The sequence below is a fragment of the Mustela erminea genome, chromosome 8, assembly GCF_009829155.1.
Source record: "Mustela erminea isolate mMusErm1 chromosome 8, mMusErm1.Pri, whole genome shotgun sequence".
Lineage (NCBI taxonomy): Eukaryota > Metazoa > Chordata > Mammalia > Carnivora > Mustelidae > Mustela > Mustela erminea.
This window is the reverse complement of record NC_045621.1, coordinates 11,822,697-11,842,714: the sequence shown is the minus strand read 5'-3', so window position 1 is coordinate 11,842,714 and position 20,018 is coordinate 11,822,697. Positions and strand designations below refer to the sequence as shown.

Sequence of the window (20,018 nt, the reverse complement as noted above, 5' to 3'; positions counted from 1 at the left end):
TCAGGGACTGGGGACTGATTGTGCCCTTAATGGAAACAAGGAAGTCAGGCAGCGACCAGGAAGGAGGAGCCGCAGGATGGAATGCGGAAAGGGAAGAGACCGTGGGTTTGGCAGCAGGTCCCCTGGTTAGGGCCTCAGTGGCAGGGATGTCCAGCAGGATGGCTGGAAAATGAAGGGTCGTGAGCAGGAGTCTCCATGACAACTTTGGACAATTCCAAGACCTGTCATAATGTCAGCATTTACATAGTGATGTGTGGCTCGAGTTATGAGACCGATTCACGGCCTGCGCTTGCCTCTCTCTCAGAAGCTGAGAAGGCAGTAAACCTCCATCACTCTGCAGTATTGAAATCTCAGATTATTCAAGGTACTCCGGGCACATTTAGCATGGGTAAGTGAGACTTGGGTGTACTGATACTGCTATATTTCCAGCAAAATGTCAATAAAGCTGCAAATGTAATTTTTGACCCTGGTTTTAAGTGGAGGAGATTGATGTAGAGAGTGAACACTAAAGACTTCTCAGAGAAATTCTTATTTCAGGGTGTTATAATTTGTGTATAAATCAACTATTCATTCAATAAATATTTACCGAGCACTGCTGGGATGTACTAAATACAGGGCTTATAAGGGTGGATAAGGCAGACACAGTCCCTGCCTCAGTCTAGACCAGGGGTTGGCAAATTATAGCCCCTGGGCCAAACCTGGCCAGCCGCCTGTTTCTGTTCTGCCTACCAGCTAAGAATGGCTTTTACATTTGTAAATAATTGAAAACTATTATCAAAAGAAGTGCAGTACTTTACAGTATGGGAAAATCATAAGAAATTCAAATTTTAGTGTTCGTAAATAAAGTATTATTTTGCATAGCCCCACTTGCCCATTTATTTATTGTTTTCAGTTGCTTTTACACAGAAGGGCAGAGCTGAATAAGTGTGACAGAGATGCATGGCTCCCAAAACCTAACGTTTTTACTCCATGGCCCTTTGCAGAAAATGTTTGCCAAACCCTGGTCTTGATAGAATCCATCAAACACACGATCACACAAATAAATAGATATTTAAGCAAGGTGGGTGGGCTTGGCCATTGTCTGGTCTTACCCAAGTTCCTTTCTCACCCTCTAATATCTAGACCTGTGGTAGGAAGTCTCTAAAAGATGGCTCGCAATGAACTGGGTCTCCCAGGATCCAGATTCTTTTGGTCATCCTCTCACCTTAAATCTGGCTAACCTATAAGCTGCTAGTGAGCAAGAGGATATGGCAGAAATTACATGGTGTGGCTTTTAGACTTCTAGAAGAAGTCTTTCTCCTGGTCTCATGGAAGGCTCTCTGTAAGACAAACCAGACATTGACCTCAGTCCACCATGCTGCAGGAAAGCTTGACCTAGTACATGGGGAGGCCCCATGGGAAGAAAAATGCCTGGACAGCCTCCAGTTCTTCCGAACATCCCCGGCTAGGAAACAGACATGTGGTAAAGAAGCCATCTTGGATGTCCCACCAGTCAAGCTTTTGGACGACTAGCCCCAGCTGACATTCTACTGTAACCCCATGAGGGACCACAATTGAAAACTAGCCAGTTGAGACCAGTCAATCCTCAGAGCCATTTGAAATCATAATAAATTTTTCGGGCGCCTGGGTGGCTCAGTTGGTTGGGTGACTGCCTTCGGCTCAGGTCATGATCCTGGAGTCCCGGGATCGAGTCCCACATCGGACTCCCAGCTCCATGGGGAGTCTGCTTCTCCCTCTGACCTTCTCCTCGCTCATGTTCTCTCTCACTGTCTCTCTCTCAAATAAATAAATAAAATCTTAAAAAAAAATCATAATAAATTTTTGTTTTAACTCATGGGTTTTGGGATTTTTTTTTTACATAGCAGCAAAAACTGAAACAAAGCCTGGACTTCTATTTTTGAAGAGGCATTGAAAAGGGTGAGGTAGGTGAATTCCACATGTCCACATTTGGATGGAGCTTAACAGTCTTAGGAATGGAGAGGTGGTATTCTGTTTTTTTTTTTTTTTAATTAAGTTTAGTTAATTAACTTATAGTGTAGTATTAGTTTCAGAGGTAGAGTTTAGCGGTTTGTCAGCTGCGTACAACACCCAGTGTTCGTTACATTAATGCCTCCTTAATGCCCATCACCCACTTACCCCATTCCCCACTCCCCTCCCCTCCAGCAACCCTGCATTTGTGTCCTCTAATTAAGAGCCTCTTATGGATATATATAGAGAGAATGGAATACTATGCAGCCATCAAAAGAAATGAAATTTTGCCATTTGCAATGACGTGGATGGAACTAGAGGGTAGTATGCTGAGCGAAATAAGCCAATCAGAGAAAGACAATTATCATATGATCTCCCTGATATGAGGAATTTGAGAAGCAAAGTGGGGGGCTTGGGGAGTAGGGAAGGAAAAAATGAAACAAGATGGGATTGGGAGGGAGACAAACCATCAGAGACTCTTAATCTCACAAAACAAACTGAGGGCGGCCTGGGGGAGGTAGGTATGGAGAGGGTGGTTGGGTTATGGACATTGGGGAGGGTATGTGCTATGGTGAGTGCTGTGAAGTGTGTAAACCTGACGATTCACAGACCTGTACCCTGGGGCAAATAATACATTATATGTTAATTAATAAAATTAATTTTTAAAAAGTGAAAAAAAAAGAGTTTCTTATGGTTTGTCTCTCTCTGGTTTCATCTTGTTTTATTTTTTCTTCTCTTCCCTTATGATCCTCTGTTTTGTTTCTTAAATTCCGCACATCAACGAGATCATATGATAATAGTCTTTCACTGACTGACCCTTCTTGCTTCTGCTGCTTTATCCAGAGACCCGTGGAGGCCTATCCTGGAATGGAGATAAAAGTCTGCGGGCAGGACCCATCACCCTCAGGTCCACTAGTATGACTGCGCTGACTCCTAAACTACGGGATTATTTTCATGTCAGTTGCAAAATAATATAAGAGTAATGACAGTATGAAGTAAAATTGAATAAATTTTATTTATTCATGCAGACCAGAACATGGTTTATCGCAGAAACCCCATGTACCAGAGTACTGAGGCTGTTTTTCTGACTTTGAGTGCAGGTTATTGGAACTTGCTTTGGATTTTAGATTATTTATTTCAGGTGTTGGAAAGTTGCCTCCAGTTCCTAAAGCCTTCCTCCTTTTTTTAAAATTCAGCTTTACTGAGGTATAATTGACATGCAAAATGGTAAGGTATGTGAAGTGTACATCACTGTGATTTGATAAACATATACATACACATTGTGAAGGTTTCCTCCCGCCAGTTCAGGAACACATCCATCACCCCAGTTCTTAAGGTCTTCCTTCCACAGCTGAGCTGAGAGAGGGCCTCTGCGTGAACCACCACTCAGGTCCTCACAGGGTCTCCACTCTCCTAATGATTATCACTGCAAGAGGGAAGTCATTGAAAGGTTTCCTGCAACACCCAATCTTGAGCCGTGACTCATTCCAGGAAATAATTCAGAGAGCATGTGAGCGTGGGTTTCTCTCCAAAACAGAGCCTGAGACAAGGATACTGCACTGGGTACAGGGCGTACATTTGGAAGTCGACCCCAGAAGGCGAGAGGATGGGAGCGGGAAGGAGATGGGGAAGGAAGGGATGTCAGCAGCTGACGCGTGATGGGGCTGGTTTCCACACGTGATGGGGCTGGTTTCCACACGTGATGGGGCTGGTTTCCACGCGTGATGGGGCTGGTTTCCACTGTGGGCAACTGATGCCAGATCCCTCTAGGGACCCTTGGAGAAACCATGTAGAACGTGCCTCAAAATTGTCTTCCCAAAGGAGGGGAGTCTGAGGGCACTGTTTCCCGTTGATGTCTGGTTACCATTGTGCGAGGTTGGCCCCCGGGGTGTTTGCTGTTGGGTACTTCCAGGCAGAAAAGCGAAGAGATTAGCAGACACTTGCGTTGGGCTGCTGATGGTGTGCATGGAAGCCAACTACCTCAGCTGCAACTGAAATCAGAGGGAGGCCCAGGGGAGGTGGCCTGGGGTGCCTGGAGAATCTTCCTCAGACAGTGACAGCTGCATCAAACACACGGGCACACCAACTGTCACAACCCAACAAATGTTTTGGCAGTTGGTAGAATGAGTTAGTGACTGACTTGTACTGTAATTTCTATTCACTGAAAGCAGTTTCAGACCCTCGATAATTTTGACAATAAAAGGGGATCTTTTACATTTTTCATCTATATATTGGCTTATGTACTAGTGAATATTAGCAACAGATTGCCAAATATGTGAAGTACACCCAGGACTGTATGTCTCTGCTCCCTCCCAGGACTCCCCGGTCCTGGCCAAGGATGATGCTTGGCCAGGGTCCCGATGCCAACCCCACTTTTCCTCCTTACCCGGTCCCCAAGCTACAGCATCAGCTCTGCTCTCCACGCGCATCCCCATGACTTGCCCTTTTAATTCTTATAAGCTTCTATTGGAAGTTGAAAAACTGAGCATGAAATGTTTCCTGCTCTTGTCACTCCCTCTATACAAATCCCACTTTCCTTGAATAAATGGATGGTCTGATTAGGGAAAAGGTCATGTATAAGTTGTGGAGGGAAAAAAATTAATATTTCCATTGCTATCACACTGCACTAACACTTGTGATAAGTGCTATGAAGGAGAAGTACAGGATATTAAGAAAAAGTATAATGAGGATGGCTGGTTGGGGAAAATCAGGGAATGCTGCTGAAGAAGTGATTTTTAAGCTCAGATCTAAGGGACAAGAAGAGATTAGGCAAAGAGCAGGGAAGAGATTTGAGGAAGAGAGAACAGCATGTGCAAAGGCCCTTGGGCCTCTGAATAAGGATCTGAAAGGAAGCCAGAAGTGTGGCTCAAGATGGCAAATGGGGCACATGCCCTTACTTTGCTTTTTCCTGAAATTACACTAAAATGGGAATAGAAGGGGAACCCAGTATGACAGTTGGTCATCAGATGTGGAAGTCTGGGCAAGGGAAATACCTTAGTAAACACTGACATGTACTTAATTGAGAGTATGGAGAAAATGTTTATTCACCTAAGGTGGGTGTAGGGTTGACTTAGTGATAAGAAAATCAAACCAATGGAAAAAAAAAATTCATAACTCCAGGGAAAGTAAGTTATTCAGGAAGGAAGAGGAACCTTTGACACACATAGCTGAGCTGTAAAAATGTTTATATAGCCCAAATAATGTAAATACAGGGTATGTCTAACCATAATTATCAGGTAACTATATTGGGAACGGGAAGGATGGTGTTGGGGGCAGAACTGGAGAACGGGATTAAAGAATAAGTTCTTACCTTGCACAGTAAGAACTCAGAGTAGACTTAAAACAAAAATAGGAGGCACCTGGGTGGCCTGGTCAGTAGAGTGTGCAACTCTTGATCTCAGAGTCATGAGTTCGAGCCCCATTGTGGGTGGAGAGATTACTTAGAGCTTTATTTTTAAAAAAAGTTAAAGTAAATAATGAAGTGAATAAAGACCAAAAAAGGGGGTACCTGGTTGGCTCAGTCAGTAGAGCATGTGGCTCTTGGGATCATGAGCTCAAGGCCCATGTTGGGCTTTGAGGTTTCTTAAAAATAAATAAATAAATAAAAACAAAAATAAAAGTAGCCTTAAAACCATGCTATTTAGAAATGTGAGCACAAAATTCCAAGAGTCAGCTGAAATAATTATGTGGTTGCCTTCGAGGAGATGGAGGCTGTGGGAAGAGGGGCGTGTGACATTTCTTCAGATGGGGGCATTACGAACATCACAGGATTTTTTTCACTTTCTTCTATAACTGTCCTATAACTTGGATTGAAATGAAAACCACCCCGTGGCGGGAATCCCTAGAGGAAGCAGGGAGTTGCATGAGGGGAGTCTGCAGTCCTAAGCGAGAGGTGGGATCTTCCAGGCCATATTATGGATTTTAAAGGCAATAGGAAGCAAGTGCCGGAAACATTTTTTCCAAGCGGAAATTGTGCGACCAGTTTCATACTTGAGAAAGATCCCTCTTGCTGTTGTATGGAGAACAGACAGAAAGAGGAGGCCAGACGGACTACGGGGAGAACAGAATGTCATGGGAGAGAGGGGGGTGGCTTGGATGAGAGTTGGGAGAAGTGGAAAAATTCAAACGGGTCTTTGGAAGAACTATGTAACAAATAATTCCAGACGGGTGTCAGAGGAGGGGCGAGAGATTTTTCTTTATTAATAACCACCGTGAGCAACTTCACAAATCACAGCTAATGACCTTAAAATTATTCCATTGAAAAACCATTCAGATTAATGTTGACTGTAACATCGCAAACAGGCAAGGATATTCATTTTGGGCTGAGTGCTTCTGGAAAATATACAGGCTGGCACCTTCGTGGCCTTGCATCCAACAATCCCATTTTCTTCAATTAAGCGCGTGTTTTGAAGACATGTCCTCTGTTTACCATTAATGCATACGAACACAGCCGGCCGTGGTGTAACAGCGGCGACCATCCAGAAAGGCTACATTATACTTGTGAGATTTTTATAAGTTTTTTCATACGCGTGTACATTTCAATCCCAAACCAACATCTTTTGAGTGAAATATCACCGTGAAAATAAAATGACAGTAAATTGAACTCTACCAGGGAAAAATATATTGAACCTTATATTACTTAAAAATCAATGTTCTTTCTCTGACTTTTGCTTTACTCGTATGTTCAAAGTGAAGGGCTTTGGAGTCATCTTACGTTCCAGCTCCCACGTCGACAAGGCTTTCTGCTTCCAGGCCAGCTGGTAGTTTCTGCTTGCCATGATTTAAAATTTTCCTAATATTTGCTAACAAAATCTGGGTGTCATTCTCTTTCCGTAATGGTCCTTTCCTTTCCCCTAGGGATGGGGAGAGACTCTGCGGTGCTTTGATAAACAATGAACTTAAAAGGAAAGAAAGGTGAGTGAAATGAACCCTTCCACGCTCAGTCCCCTCCACAAAGGCACCTTGACTCGGTGTCCTAGTCACTTGATTTGCTGACTCATGAAGCAGCCAAACGTGTCACAAAACCAGAGGAGGTCTGTGTGTCTGCGATTTAAAACCGAAGCCCACAAGGGATCAGAATGAGATGAATGGGGTTTGCTCATTCTTGGTCATCATTTTTGGCCTCATTTGCTTTGCATTCATACCTGGAGCAGTTTCAAAATGTTGACAGGGAGGGGAGGCAGCAGAAAGAGTGGGCAGAATCCTGAGGTGCTTTGCAGCAGACAGTGGTTTTTTTTCCAGGGCCAAAACCGCTATTCCATTGGCTGGCTGTAACCCTTTCCGCACCAAACAAGATAAGAAGCATCTTTCCTTCAGCATTCCAGATTTAGCAGATGTTGACATTTTACTGTATTTGCTTTGTATCTTTTCTTTAGGAAACACCAATGTCACAGATATGGCTGGAGCCCACTTTATCTCTCTCCAGGATTCCATTTTTTTTTTTTTTTAAGATTTATTTATTTGACAGAGAGAGAGAGAGAGCGATCACAAGAAGGCAGGGAGGCAGGCAGAGAGAGAGAGGGGGAAGCGGCTCTCTGCTGAGCAGAGACCCTGACGTGGGGCTCCAGCCCAGGACCCTGAGATCATGACCTGAGCTGAAGGCAGAGGCTTAACCCACTGATCCACCCAGGCGCCCCTCTCCAGGATTCCATTTTATCTTTGTTTTTCTCCAGGGTTAATCACTACCTTGAGGCTTAGGTCAATCTTTCTTATCCCTGCTTTATAGTTTTACTGTATTTATATTTTTACTATGTATTTATAGTTTTACTGTACATAAGAAATATGTATCTGAGTCTGCAGCGTTTAAAAGCCTGCCATAAAGGGTTTTACGCTCCACGTTTCATCCTACAACTTGTTTTTTTTTTTTTTTCAATCAACCATTTGTTTGTGATGTTTATACATGTTGATATGGGTGGCCCTAGTTTATTTTCATTGTTCTACAGTGCTGGATGGACCAAAACACCACAATCTACTTACCCACTCTCTTTTTTTCTGATGACAATTTAGGTTCTCCTCATCCCATTAGAAACAATTTTGCAGTGAATGAGGTAGATTGCATTCAAGACTCGTTCTTAGTGAAGAATCCCTACGATCCTGTCCTTTGCCAGGTGACTTTGCCATTATTCCCACTAACTTTCCTGCTTGGCTATGTGACTTGCTTCGTGCAGTGGAATGTTAGTAGGAAAAATGTGACCAAACACTTGGAAAGAACCTGTGTGGTCAGATTAGCACTCTCGAGTCCGCCATTGCCATGACAACATGCGTAGACCACTGTCTAGGCCTAGAAGGAGGAGTCAAATGGGTCAGAGCTGGGCCTCCTGGCTGAGTCCCGGTCCTATCAGCTGACCTCCACATGGATGTGAACCACCCCAGCTGCTGGGAACCAAACCGCCTGCCTCAGCTGATCCCCAGCCTGCCTATAGAAGCGTGAGCGTGCCAACACATGTTTCTTCTAGGATGCCATAGAGTTATTGTGGTCTTTGTTATGCAACAACATCTAATTAATATGGCAGATGCCCACATAAATGAAAGTTCTAAGACTTTTACCTAGAAATGGAACTGCTAGGTTACAAGGGACATGACTCTTCATTTATTTGCAGTAGATACTACTAAATTCCAAGGGATTTGACAAGTTTTTCCTTCTGCTCGTGGTAGATCTCATTTTCTTACATTCTTGCTGACCCTTGTTGTTCTGTCTGTCTTTTCTCATTTCTTCCCACATTGCCTTACTTTCTAGTGAGGTTTACAGTTGACGCTGAGTCTGTCATTCAGTCGGCCAGCTTGGGCTCCAGACATGTGAGTCAAGAAGCCATCTTGAAAATGGACTCTCCAGCCCTAGCTGTTCCCACCACCAGCCATTCAGATCGCTCACCACTGCGTGAGTGGTCCCAGCTGAAGCCTCAGATACTGCGGAGCAGAGAAGGCTGTCCCCTTTGCCCTTTCTGAATTCCTGATCCAGAGAATCCATGTGCCTAATAAAATGGTTGTCGGGGCGCCCGGGTGGCTCAGTCCATTAAGTGTCTGCCTTTGGCTCAAGTCATGGTCCCCGGGGTCCTGGGAGCAAGTTCCACATCGGGCTCCCTGCTCAGTAGGGAGCCTGCTCTTTCCTCTGCCTGCTGTTCCCCCTGCTTGTGCTCGCTCTCTCTGACAAATAAATAAAATCTCTTAAATAAAATAAAATGGTTGCTTCCTACCACTGAGTCTGGGGGTGGCTTGTTATGCTATAATACATAAAAGGAACACTGGGTCATCTCAGCCTGGCCTGGGACCCTTTTAGCTCCACTGCAGGATGACGGTTGACCCCACTACCTCTGGCTGCTTCTGCACCCAGATCTTGCCTCCTGTTGCTTTGCCTTACTGTTTCATCTCTTTTCCAAGAAGAATCTGGTTTTTGGTTTTGAACTATTTTTTTTTTATTATGATTTCATTTTAAGTAATCTCTATACCCAATACGGGTCTCAGATTCACAACCCTGAGATAAAGGGTTGCACGCTCCCCAGACAGAGCCAGCCAGGGGCTCCTGTTTTGAGCAGTCTTTTAAATATTCTTGTCATGTGTTATCTCCCATTGTTCCATGCCTGAAATAGAGGCGGCTGTCTTGCCTGCTTTGTGTTTTTTAGGAAGATCTCATCAGTGCATGTAGGCAATCCGGCTCATCATCGATTCTAAATATCGATTAGCACCTCTGCATGCAAACCATTTTCTAGACATCCTGCAGGGTATCCAGAAAAGTCAGGCAGGATCCCTGTTCTCAGAGAGCTTCCAGTCTGCTAAGGACAAGCTATACGTAACTAACCAGAATGACACACAGACTCATAAACTGTATGAGTAAAATGGTGTAGCTATGGAAATAGGACTGCCACTCAAAGATGATAAATAAACCCAAATAAACCAAGACAGTATAGCCTGGAGCCAGACTGGGCCATCTGCTCCCACGTGTGTGCGCTTCCTTGAAGAGGAACACCACGTTTTTCCCTCCCGTGGATCTATTCCCATCACCCACATGACCCGTAGGCCGGCCCCTCTGCTCTGAACGCCACAGAAATCTGTCTCCTCCCTCGCCCGCCGCTGATCCAAGTTCCCACGTTCTCCCAGGTGTGTGGATGTGAAATTTCGGAATCGACTCTCGCACTTCCTCCTGCTTTCTCCTTCATCCAAGAAGTTCTCACAGCCCGTCAGAGGTTTCCTCAGACTGTCTCGTTTGCTTATTTATCTTATTTATCTTCTTTATCTACTTATGTCATGACGCCCCACCCCCACCCCAGTGCAGGCTCCCATCAGCTCACGTGTGCATTACCGCCCCCCACACATTTGGTATCTCTAACCCTAAGCTTTCATGTCCCCCATCTTTCCCACAATCTTGGGCTGGGTGCTCCTCCTTTAAGGAGAAGACACTTTTTTTTTTTTTTTAAAGATTTTATTTATTTATTTGACAGAGATCACAAGTAGGCAGAGAGGCAGGCGGGGTTGGGGGGCGGCGGTGGTGGTGGGGTGGGACGCAGGCTCCCTGCTGAGCAGAGAACCTGATGCGGGGCTCGATGTGGGGCTCGATCCCAGGACCCTGAGATCATGACCTGAGTGGAAGGCAGAGGCTTTAACCCACTGAGCCACCCAGGTGCCCCAAGGGGAAGACACTTTTATGTTCCTTCTCTGGCTTCAAAACTTGCAGAAGTCCCTATTTTCTATTATTATTTCTCACTTAAACTTTTTAGCGGGATCCCAAATCAGCCACACTCTCAGGAAGGCATATGCTATTTCCTTTATAATATTGGGACCATGTCCCCATCGTCCTGAGTGCTTACACTCAACGTCAGAACCTTTTCCTTGTTGCCTATCGTCTGGAAGACCCTCGCCCGCTGTCGCTTTTTGTTAGGCATTTTTTGTCACCAGTTTCCATCATAAAATATTCCCTGTCCTTTAATATTTTCAGGTGAAAAACCATTCAAAGAAACGAGGGTGCCGTCAGGTGGAGAAGAGCTGAAGCATGGCCAGAGAGGGGGAGCACGACAGAGCCGTCAGGTGGTGTCCACGAGCTCCCCTGTCCTCCTCCCCAATCCCCCGCCCCGCCCCACCCCCAGAGAGGTCTAGCCAGGTGTTAAGGTTCTCATTTCGTGGAGCCGTTGAGGTCCAATAGAAGTTGACTTACTTGTTCAAAGTCACAAAGCTCTCTAGCATCTGAATGAGGCTCAAACCCCGCAGTTTATGCAACAGGGCCTTGAGTGGGAATGATACACGGAAGGGAGGGGCTATGACGGCTAGGATCATTTTGAAGGTATAAATTCTGTGATTCCTAGCTTGTTTGCAAAGTGCTTTTGCCTGGCCCAGTGGAGTGGGGAAGAAAGAGATAGTGGATGAAGCTATTGTTCATTTCACTATTTTTATAAATGATATCCTAAGGGATTTACATTTTCATTTAATCAGCAACATTCACAGCAACCCAATGGAATAGTTTTTTTATCACCACCCCAAATTTGCAAAAAAGAAAAAAGAAAAGAAAAAGAAAAATTAAGGTTAAGGGAGGCTAATAAATTTGTCAATAGTTGATAAGTGGAGAAAAATGAGGTACAAGCCAAGTAGAGGGAAGGTAGTGAGGTCAGGTATTGACTTCACCAGCTCCTTTCTGGTGGGGATGTCCGAGGCTGACTGGTTCTCTGGACCAGACGGTTCCTGCCAGGCACCCTCCTTGAGGTTCATTTCTTTTTATCCTATTGTACTGCACATGGTAGGACCTAAAAATTCTTCTTATCTGATTACTTAAGAAAGAGATCAAATGAATAGACAAAGAAAAAAGTGCCTTGAGAATCCAGCCAGTGTACTAGGAGGTCAGAATTGTATTGTCTTTTTTTTTTTTTTTTAAAGATTTTATTTATTTATTTGACAGAGAGAGACACAGGGAGAGAGGGAACACAAGCAGGGAATGGAAGAGAGAGAAGCAGGCTCCCCGCTGAGCAGGGAGCCCGATGTGGGGCTTGATCCCAGGACCCTGGGACCATGACCTGAGCCGAAGGCAGACGCTTAACAACTGGGCCACCCGGGCACCCCGGAATTATATTGCTTTTGACTAAAGTTTGCTGCATGACTTACAGACCAAGAGTAGATGTCAAGGAATATTCAACACAACATACACGATTCAATACCAACCAAGTATAAGCATGGGAGACATTTAGAATCCTGACCATAAAGATACTCTTGACCAAACATGGACCTTTAACTTGAACTATAATGTAACCGGAGCCAGCAATAGATAATACCCTTACCCATAGATAGAGACATAGAGATACAGACACAGATGTCTTCATTAAAAAGCTGATGACTCCTCTTTCCTGGTGAGTTCCTAAATTACTTTCAAGAAACTCTGGTTTGAGGGGCGCCTGGGTGGCTCAGTAGGTTAAGCCTCTGCCTTCGGCTCAGGTCATGATCCCAGGGTCCTGGGATCGGGCTCTCTGCTCAGCAGGGAGCCTTCTTCCCCCTCTCTCTGCCTGCCTCTGCCTACTTGTGATCTCTTTCTGTGTCAAATAGGTAAATAAAATTAAAAAAAAAAAAAAGAAAAAGAAACTCTGGTTTGAGTCTAGGTAGTGGAACAAATCAAGAGACAGCATCGAAAGTCTGGGCTCCGGGGTCTCCGCGTGTTTGGGCTCACTTGTCTTGAGGTGCTGTCGGGCATCTGCCTTCAGTCACGGCTGCCCCGGAGGTGAAGTGCCACAGGTGTGCGCCTGGCCATGTGCTTTGCTCGACCATGATTATTTTTCCACTTGGAAAATACGGTATCCAAAATAGCTAGCCTGAAGGACATGCAGTTCTGATTGAAAATCCACTCCTATAAGCCTGCGTGTTGGAAAAATGACCCATGTATGACTCGAAGTAGTTCTGTGTTTAAAACCAAAACATTTCTCTGGCTAGATATCATCAGATGATGGTTAACCTGGGAAACCGAACCAGGAGGGAGTGGGGGTGTGGGGGCAGGGGGGGTGGACAGGAACAGGATCTCTCTGCCCACACTATGGGGTTGGAGCTGGGAAGAGTGCCCAGTGTAAGAACTTTGCAGGTGAAATACTCTGGCTGGTTTCCAAGCTTGAATTCCGTGTATCATTCCAGATTCAAGCCCCTGTCACATAAGCCGTATCAGCCGCCCTGGATGAATTTTAGCACAAAAGATGTCTATGTAGTTAACTTTAGGGGAACTAGCATTTTAGTCTGGCTTGGAACTGAGGGATTTTAGGTTTTGCTCTCTTAGTGTAGGCTCCAAGAAAACTGTGCGTGTGTGTGTGTGTGTGTGTGTGTGTGTGTGTTAAAGTAAACCCTAGATATTGAACATGCCAACAGTGAGTATTTGAATACCCATCATTGTCTGTCTGATATTAAATACTAGGCTGGTTTTCTACATGATCACTTTGGCTTGTGACTTTTGAAATAATCACGGAGTTTGGAAAGTAGGCAATCAAAGTCTATGAAGTTAAAATACAATAGGCTATCTAGTCAGCATACAGAAGAATAAAGATGCCTTCAAATCTAATTGAAGGAGGGGAAAATTGGGCTCAGAGACTTCTTAATTATGGCATGAAGCCAGAAATTAAATGTGGGAGCCAGGGATCTAGTCCTGTGTTGGACGTGTTCTGCTTACCCTCCTAGGTTCTCTCTCGACCTCCTTCTGCTCTGTGTCTCCAGAGTCTGACCCATAGTGGATGTTAATGAGTTTTGCAGCCCTTTGGCTTCCAGTTGGGTTAGGGCAACAGGAAGTACAGGAAGGACCCTGTAGGAACAAATATTTATTGGGCTCTTCCCTCCCTGTGAGGTCACTGAAAAGTGACGGGAGATCAAAGCTCCTGTCAGCCCATAGCCCATCGAAGCTCCTGTCAGCCCATCTCTCCGTAGCCGCCCTGGTCTCACTAAGCCTACCTTGCCCCGTCAGGCCTGGGGCGGTGAGTTCCCCGGAGGCAGCCTGGGTGCTGAGTGCTAAAATACTCCTGTGCTTTTGCTACTCTTGTTCATAGCCTCTTTATTAAACTCTTCTCAAATGATCTCCTCTGCTTCAGGTGTAGTTTTAACCCTTGAACCATCAAAAGAAACAGAGAGGAAGGAGGGAGGAAGGGCAGGAAGGAAGAAAGAGAAAGAAACTGGGGCGCACTTGTGGAAGTCTCCTGCTTGTGGAAGTCTCCTGCTTGTGGAAGTCTCCTGCTTCCACGGGTGTTAGTGCTTCTGGCAGTTTCAGGGGGCCGAGCAAAAGGCCAGGGGCCGGCGCTGGGGATGCGTCAGGGAATCTCAGAAGAGCCTTTGTACCTGACTGCAGCAAACACCCGTGAGGTAAGCACTGGTCACCCGATAATTGTTCTCCCTTGAGACTAGCTGTTTCTCGAGGTGGATGCTATTGGATTTCTCTCAGGCTTTGTGCTTGTTCAATATCTGTCACACAGCTTGGAGGTTTATTGGGCAATAGGGGCCTGGGTTTGGGTTTGTTTTTTGTTTTTTTGTTTTTTGTTTTTCCCTTCTAATTATTGAGACAATAGTTTTTCTTTTCTGGCTAAATTGGGTGTCCAGAATTTGAACCCAACAGGGTAGAAACTTACCAAATAATTCTGGAGGCAATATATCCTTCTGGAAGGACTTACCTAAGGGAAAAGATCATTTTATTTCTGTTCTGTTGGAACAGAAGACCGTGAGGTAAGTGACGTATGTCTATTAAAACATGGACAAAGCTGAGGGGAAACAAAACCATTTAACAGGCTATTTATTTGGAGGCCAAATCTTATTGACAACGTTTCACTACGTGTTTTTGACCATTGTTTTGTAGGTAATTTATAGAATGGTTTAGTCTAGGTCATCTGGCCTTTAAAGAATTCAACAAATGATTCAGGGCCCTACAGGAGCAAGGCCTCGTCTAAGGCAAAGGAGACCCATTTGTTGATTAAGATAGACAAGACTGGGGGGGCCTGGGTGGCTCAGTAGGTTAAAGCCTCTGCCTTTGGCTCAGGTGATCTTAGGGTCCTGAGTTTGAGCCCCACATTGGGCTCTCTGCTCAGCAGGGAGCCTGCTTCCTCTCTCTCTCTGCCTGCCTCTCTGCCTACTTGTGATCTCTGTCCGTCAAATAAATAAAACAAGTCTTTAAAAGAAACCCACCACTGCTACATGTAATGTCAAGCGAAGAGCAGAACCTTTGATTGTAGCTTAGCCTCAAGTTGAACAGGTCATCTAGGATTTAGCAGACACAGATTTTTGTCATCATTCTTTCATATGAGTGGCTTCCCCGTTTTCCTTCATGCTTCCTATCTTCATCATTAAGCGCTCACCACTTTCCGATGGTTCCCGTGTCAACAGCAGCATCCTCTCTCCGTCTGGCTTGCGGGACATCCTTGGCGAGCCTCCCCAGACCGCGCGCTCAGGGCATGACGATGGGCGCCCCATCTCTTGCCTGGAGGAATGCTTCGCTCATGAACACGTCCTGATTACAATCCCAAGCCGCAGAGGATCCAGGAAGGACAACTACTTTCCGGTTTTCGGTGAGCAAGCCGAGCCTCCAGGCCGTATCTGGTAGATATCCTCGGGAATACTTTCTTCGGCATCTTCCTTTGACTAGAGAGACACGCTGCTTTGCCTTCAAAAGGACTTTTATGAGCCAGATGTTCAACTCATATTGTATTTTGTGACTTTGGAAGGAGATCTGAACACCTGGACGAATGCGAGGAGGAGGAAACGTTTAAAAAAACGGTAACAAAATGCCCGACTTGTACAATCCATTGTGAGCCTGCGAGGCACCCGGGTTTGATGAGTCCTCCATTGTTAGATCAAACAAAGGGGAAAAAACTTGCTTTGTCTTTGTCACTAATGAGATATTTCTATACAGCTGGAGTCTTTTTAAAGACCTCAAAGAAACCACACTTTATAAAAAAATGCTATGTTGCGTGTGCTTAAAAAAGAAGAACAAGCAAGAATCCATTGTTTGAAAGACACTGAAAATACATTCATTCTCAAAATTCTTCCAATTCAGGAGCGAATCCCAGTCCAGATTAAGTCCTAGGTCTGAACAGTTCGGCGGGACTGTTCTGTGACTATAAATGCTACGGTCGCCATCAGCGGAGAGATAAAATTTTAAGTAGGGGCCGTGTTTTGTCCACTCTGCACTCCTAGTTTCCTTCCCCTGCATGAGCTTGTTATCTCCATCTAGTAAAGATCGAGTTCAGAAAACACTTTCACAACGAGATGGAAAAGAGCAGGTAGTTGGAGCTCAGCAGAGGACGTGCACTTGAACCGAACGTAAAGAAAGGAGTAAATGCCCATCGAGGACGGAGGACCTTCGGGGAGGGGAGGAGGGAAGCATGGGGACAGCGATCCTTTCTCGCCTGCTGTTGGGCAGCATCAAGGGACCAGTAGAGGTGACACCCACCAGCACTGCCCAAGGGGTGGTCGGGATGGGGTGTGGCCGCAATCGTCACAGACACTGGTTTTCAGAGCACTGTGCTTCCCAGTCCTTCTGGGACGGAGCACCTAGTCTTATGTCCGATCTAGATATTTTAGGAAAAAAAAAATGGAGTTGATAACCTCCCAACTCCTCTTCCGATTTCTGGGCTTTGTGTGCATGTGTGCATACCTCAGTGTAGCAAGTCTGGCTCATCTGTTTCTGCCCCTTGAGTAGAAAAGAAAGCCTGTGCATAGATGTCAGAGAAAGACCCGCTGAGACAAAGGACGGAGACAGTTACGAACGTATTACCAACACACACGTTACCAGCAGTTATAAACCCGACCTCCAGACTGCTTGAGTCCAAGTCTTAACTCTTCATTTTTTAGCTGTGTGACCTGGGGCAAGTTAATAAAATTTTCTGTGCTTTAGTTTCTCTGCCGGTACAATGCGGAACAAACTCGTACTGACGTCTCATGGTTGTGAGTCACTTACATGAAGTATATAGAATGTTGTCGGGGACATAGGAAGCATTGTGTATGTACTAATAATAACAGTTAAAAATTATTGTGATATTATTATTAAGGGAGGCGTCAGATTGTAAAGTCCAACATTTTAATCGCTTTTTCTCTAGGATGCTCATTCCCTTTTCCCTCTGCTGTATCCTCCGGCAATGGCCCAGCACTAGAGGAACCCAGCTGCCCTACTCTGGGCTCCTGGGCTCTGCCAGAGAGACCATCACAATTCAGGAAATCTGTGTCACCACACGTTTATGAGCACCGATCTCAGCAGGGCTCTAAAGCCTCCCAGAATTCTGTTCCGCATCCTCACTCTTCACGAGCACGGTCTCACCTCGCTCAGTCTCCTCCAGCCCCCAGCTCCTTCACTCCTTCTCAGTTGATAAGAGATGTGAGGATGAAACCGCCTGACTTGGTCGCCACGTCTACAAACCGCTCGGCATCCCTTACACTGAAGGAAATACCCTTTCTCCTTCTATTGGTTCCTTTTCCTATCCACATGTAGAGAAGTTCAGGTTTAACACACACACACACACACACACACACACACACACACCCTCCTTTCCTTCGTCCCATGCCACCTTTCCATCAAGGCTCAAGCAACTTCACCCTTCTTGTTCATAACCAAACTTTTTAAAGAACTGTCTACATTTGCTATTTATATTTCTTCACCAGGGATAAGGATAAACCTTATCCTTGGGCTTCCCCACCACTGAAACTACTCTGGCCTAAATTCCCAATGTCCTACATGTCTTAAAATCTCAAGGATATTTTGGTTGTCTTGCTTTCTTGAAAAAGAAAGTCTCTACTCTTGCCTTCTAGCTAAAATCCTCTGATTCTTCTTTTGTCTCTCTGGCTGCTGCTTCTTTCATGTCTTCACAATCTTTTCCTTTCTACTCATTCCTTACATACCACTAGCCCCAAGGGATCGTCTCTTGACTGTCTGATCTCCTTCCTCTAAACTCCCTGTGGACAGTGTTCTCTCTCCCCAGCTCTGGGTGCCACTACATGCCAACGGCACCAAAAGCAAACCTTTCCTTTAAGTCCACGCCCTGACACCCACTTGCCTATGCCTATCTCTCCCTGGATGTTTCTCTGGCTCCATAAATGTAACGTGCCACAGCAGAATAAATCAACTTTTCCCCTAAACCTGCTTCCTTTTTGTTTGTTTGTTTGGACCCGAGGTTACTATCTCAGAGAATGGCACCATCATCCACACTGTGCCCAAATCAGAAACTTGGGGGAGTTACCTTAAATCCTTTCTAGCCTTCATTCTCTGCTCCTCGATTCCCTTTTATCAGCCTTCCAGTTCCTAAATGGCTCTGAATCCGTTCACTTCTCTCCATTCACTTCTTTCTGCTTTACCTGGAATTTCGGTCTCACCAGAATAACAGTATTGCCCCCTACTTGACCTTCTTTTCGATGTTTTGTACTCGAACCTTGGGTGATCTTTGAGTAGTCACACCTGATCACGGAACTCTTGTTTAAAATCCTTCATTAATCTTCCACTGCCTTTTAGATGAATACGAATTCCTCTGCGGGGGCCCCCGTGTGGGGGGGCTCCAGGCACTGGTCCCTGCCAACCACTCTGGCCTCCTCTTACCACCTTCCCCTTGAACCCTGTCATCCAGCCCACGGACTTCCTTGGGCTCTGCAGAGAACCCTACCTCCGTACTAACTTTTAGCATGTGCCTGAGATGGGGTGCTCAGTAAATATTGACCGAATGAGAAATAAACAAGCTTAAGAATTCTGGTGCTTGGGCGCCTGGGTGGCTCAGTGGGTTAAGCCGCTGCCTTCGGCTCAGGTCATGATCTCAGGGTCCTGAGATCGAGTCCCACATCAGGCTCTCTGCTCAGCAGGGAGCCTGCTTCCCTCTCTCTCTCTCTCTCTCTCTCTCTGCCAGCCTCTCTACCTACCTGTGATCTCTCTCTGTCAAATAAATAAATAAAACCTTTAAAAAAAAAAAAAAGAATTCTGGTGCTTCATTTTTCCCATTGTGTCTGATATCTCACATCTTCTCAGAAGCCCCATCCATTCCCCTATTCCCATTTCAAAATGTAACATCTCTACCCACTTCCCACAACTTTCCACATTTAAAAAAAGAAAACAACACTTTTTTTTTTTTTTTTTAAATTTTTTACCCTCCATGTAGCTCAGAGGTTTCAAATGACCAGTTTCTGGATCAAATAAGGCAGATGAAATGTATTTGGTCTACACACTCTTTTAAAATTTGAATTAGTTTGCAATACTTAAAATTCAAGGTGTTTACATAATACTTCAACTTCTCTTAAAAATGAATCAGAAAAATCCAAGAGCAGGGCGCCTGGGAGGCTCAGTGGGTTAAAGCCTCTGCCTTCGGCTCAGGTCATGATCTCAGGGTCCTGGGATCGAACCCCACATCGGGCTCTCTGCTCAGCAGGGAGCCTGCTTCCCCTCCCCTCACCCCACCCCCCGCCTGCCTCTCTGCCTACTTGTGATCTCTGTCTGTCAAATAAATAAAATCTTTAAAAAAAAAAGAAAAGAAAAATCCAAGAGCTCACACTAGGCGCTGCCAGTGTTCCCACGTGGCCATAACTGGTCGGAGCTATTTAGCAATCACTCTCTTCACAAGGCAGATGGCTTCCAGTTTCCCTTGGTCAAGCCGGGCCGTCTTCATTGCCAGATTCCTTTGTAGCACCTGTAGGACCTGTAGGCATCTAGTTGGCACCACCTGGTACGGATTTGCTCCCCGCCGGTAGATTCCTGTGGCACGAAATCCAATCTCAGTCACGTCTGTGGAGTTCCCAAACATGTGCAGGAATGTGTCCGATCTCCGTGTTGGAGCGGTTCCCAGAGAAGGGGGCCAACATCGCCTCGGTGCTCTGCCCGGTGCGGCTCCTCTGCTGTCTCCGTGCCCGACCCGCTGTGGGTGAGCAGGGGGCGCTCGGAGGTGTGTCTCTCAGGGGTCCTCTCCTTGGACGAAAGACTCGGTGACACAGACCCTCATCACAGCACTTAGCCTTCTCGTTTCCGTAAGTAGCCCGTACGCATCTCCTTCCATCCGTGCCATCCCTCCCCGCCGTGATACAGAAGCCAAGTGCATCTCTGCCTCAGAAACCTCCAAGCCACCATCCCCTTTCAGTTGCGGGAAAGCTGCCTCCTG

General features: G+C 45.6%; 2 long non-coding RNA genes across 2 annotated transcripts in view; one reads left to right on the top strand and one right to left on the bottom strand.

Annotated features, from left to right (window-relative positions):
• Positions 1-8,126, bottom strand: part of LOC116597310 — a 32,953-nt gene extending 24,827 nt beyond the window's left edge. The window contains exon 1 of the long non-coding RNA XR_004288547.1: positions 7,945-8,126. This is a non-coding gene — a long non-coding RNA (uncharacterized LOC116597310). The remainder of the gene's footprint in view (positions 1-7,944) is intronic.
• On the top strand, positions 259-17,666 carry LOC116597309. The gene is made up of 5 exons (XR_004288546.1): positions 259-388; positions 6,826-6,882; positions 10,898-10,986; positions 14,001-14,268; positions 15,245-17,666. It is a non-coding gene; the product is annotated as an uncharacterized LOC116597309 (long non-coding RNA).
• Positions 17,667-20,018: the final 2,352 nt, after the last annotated feature.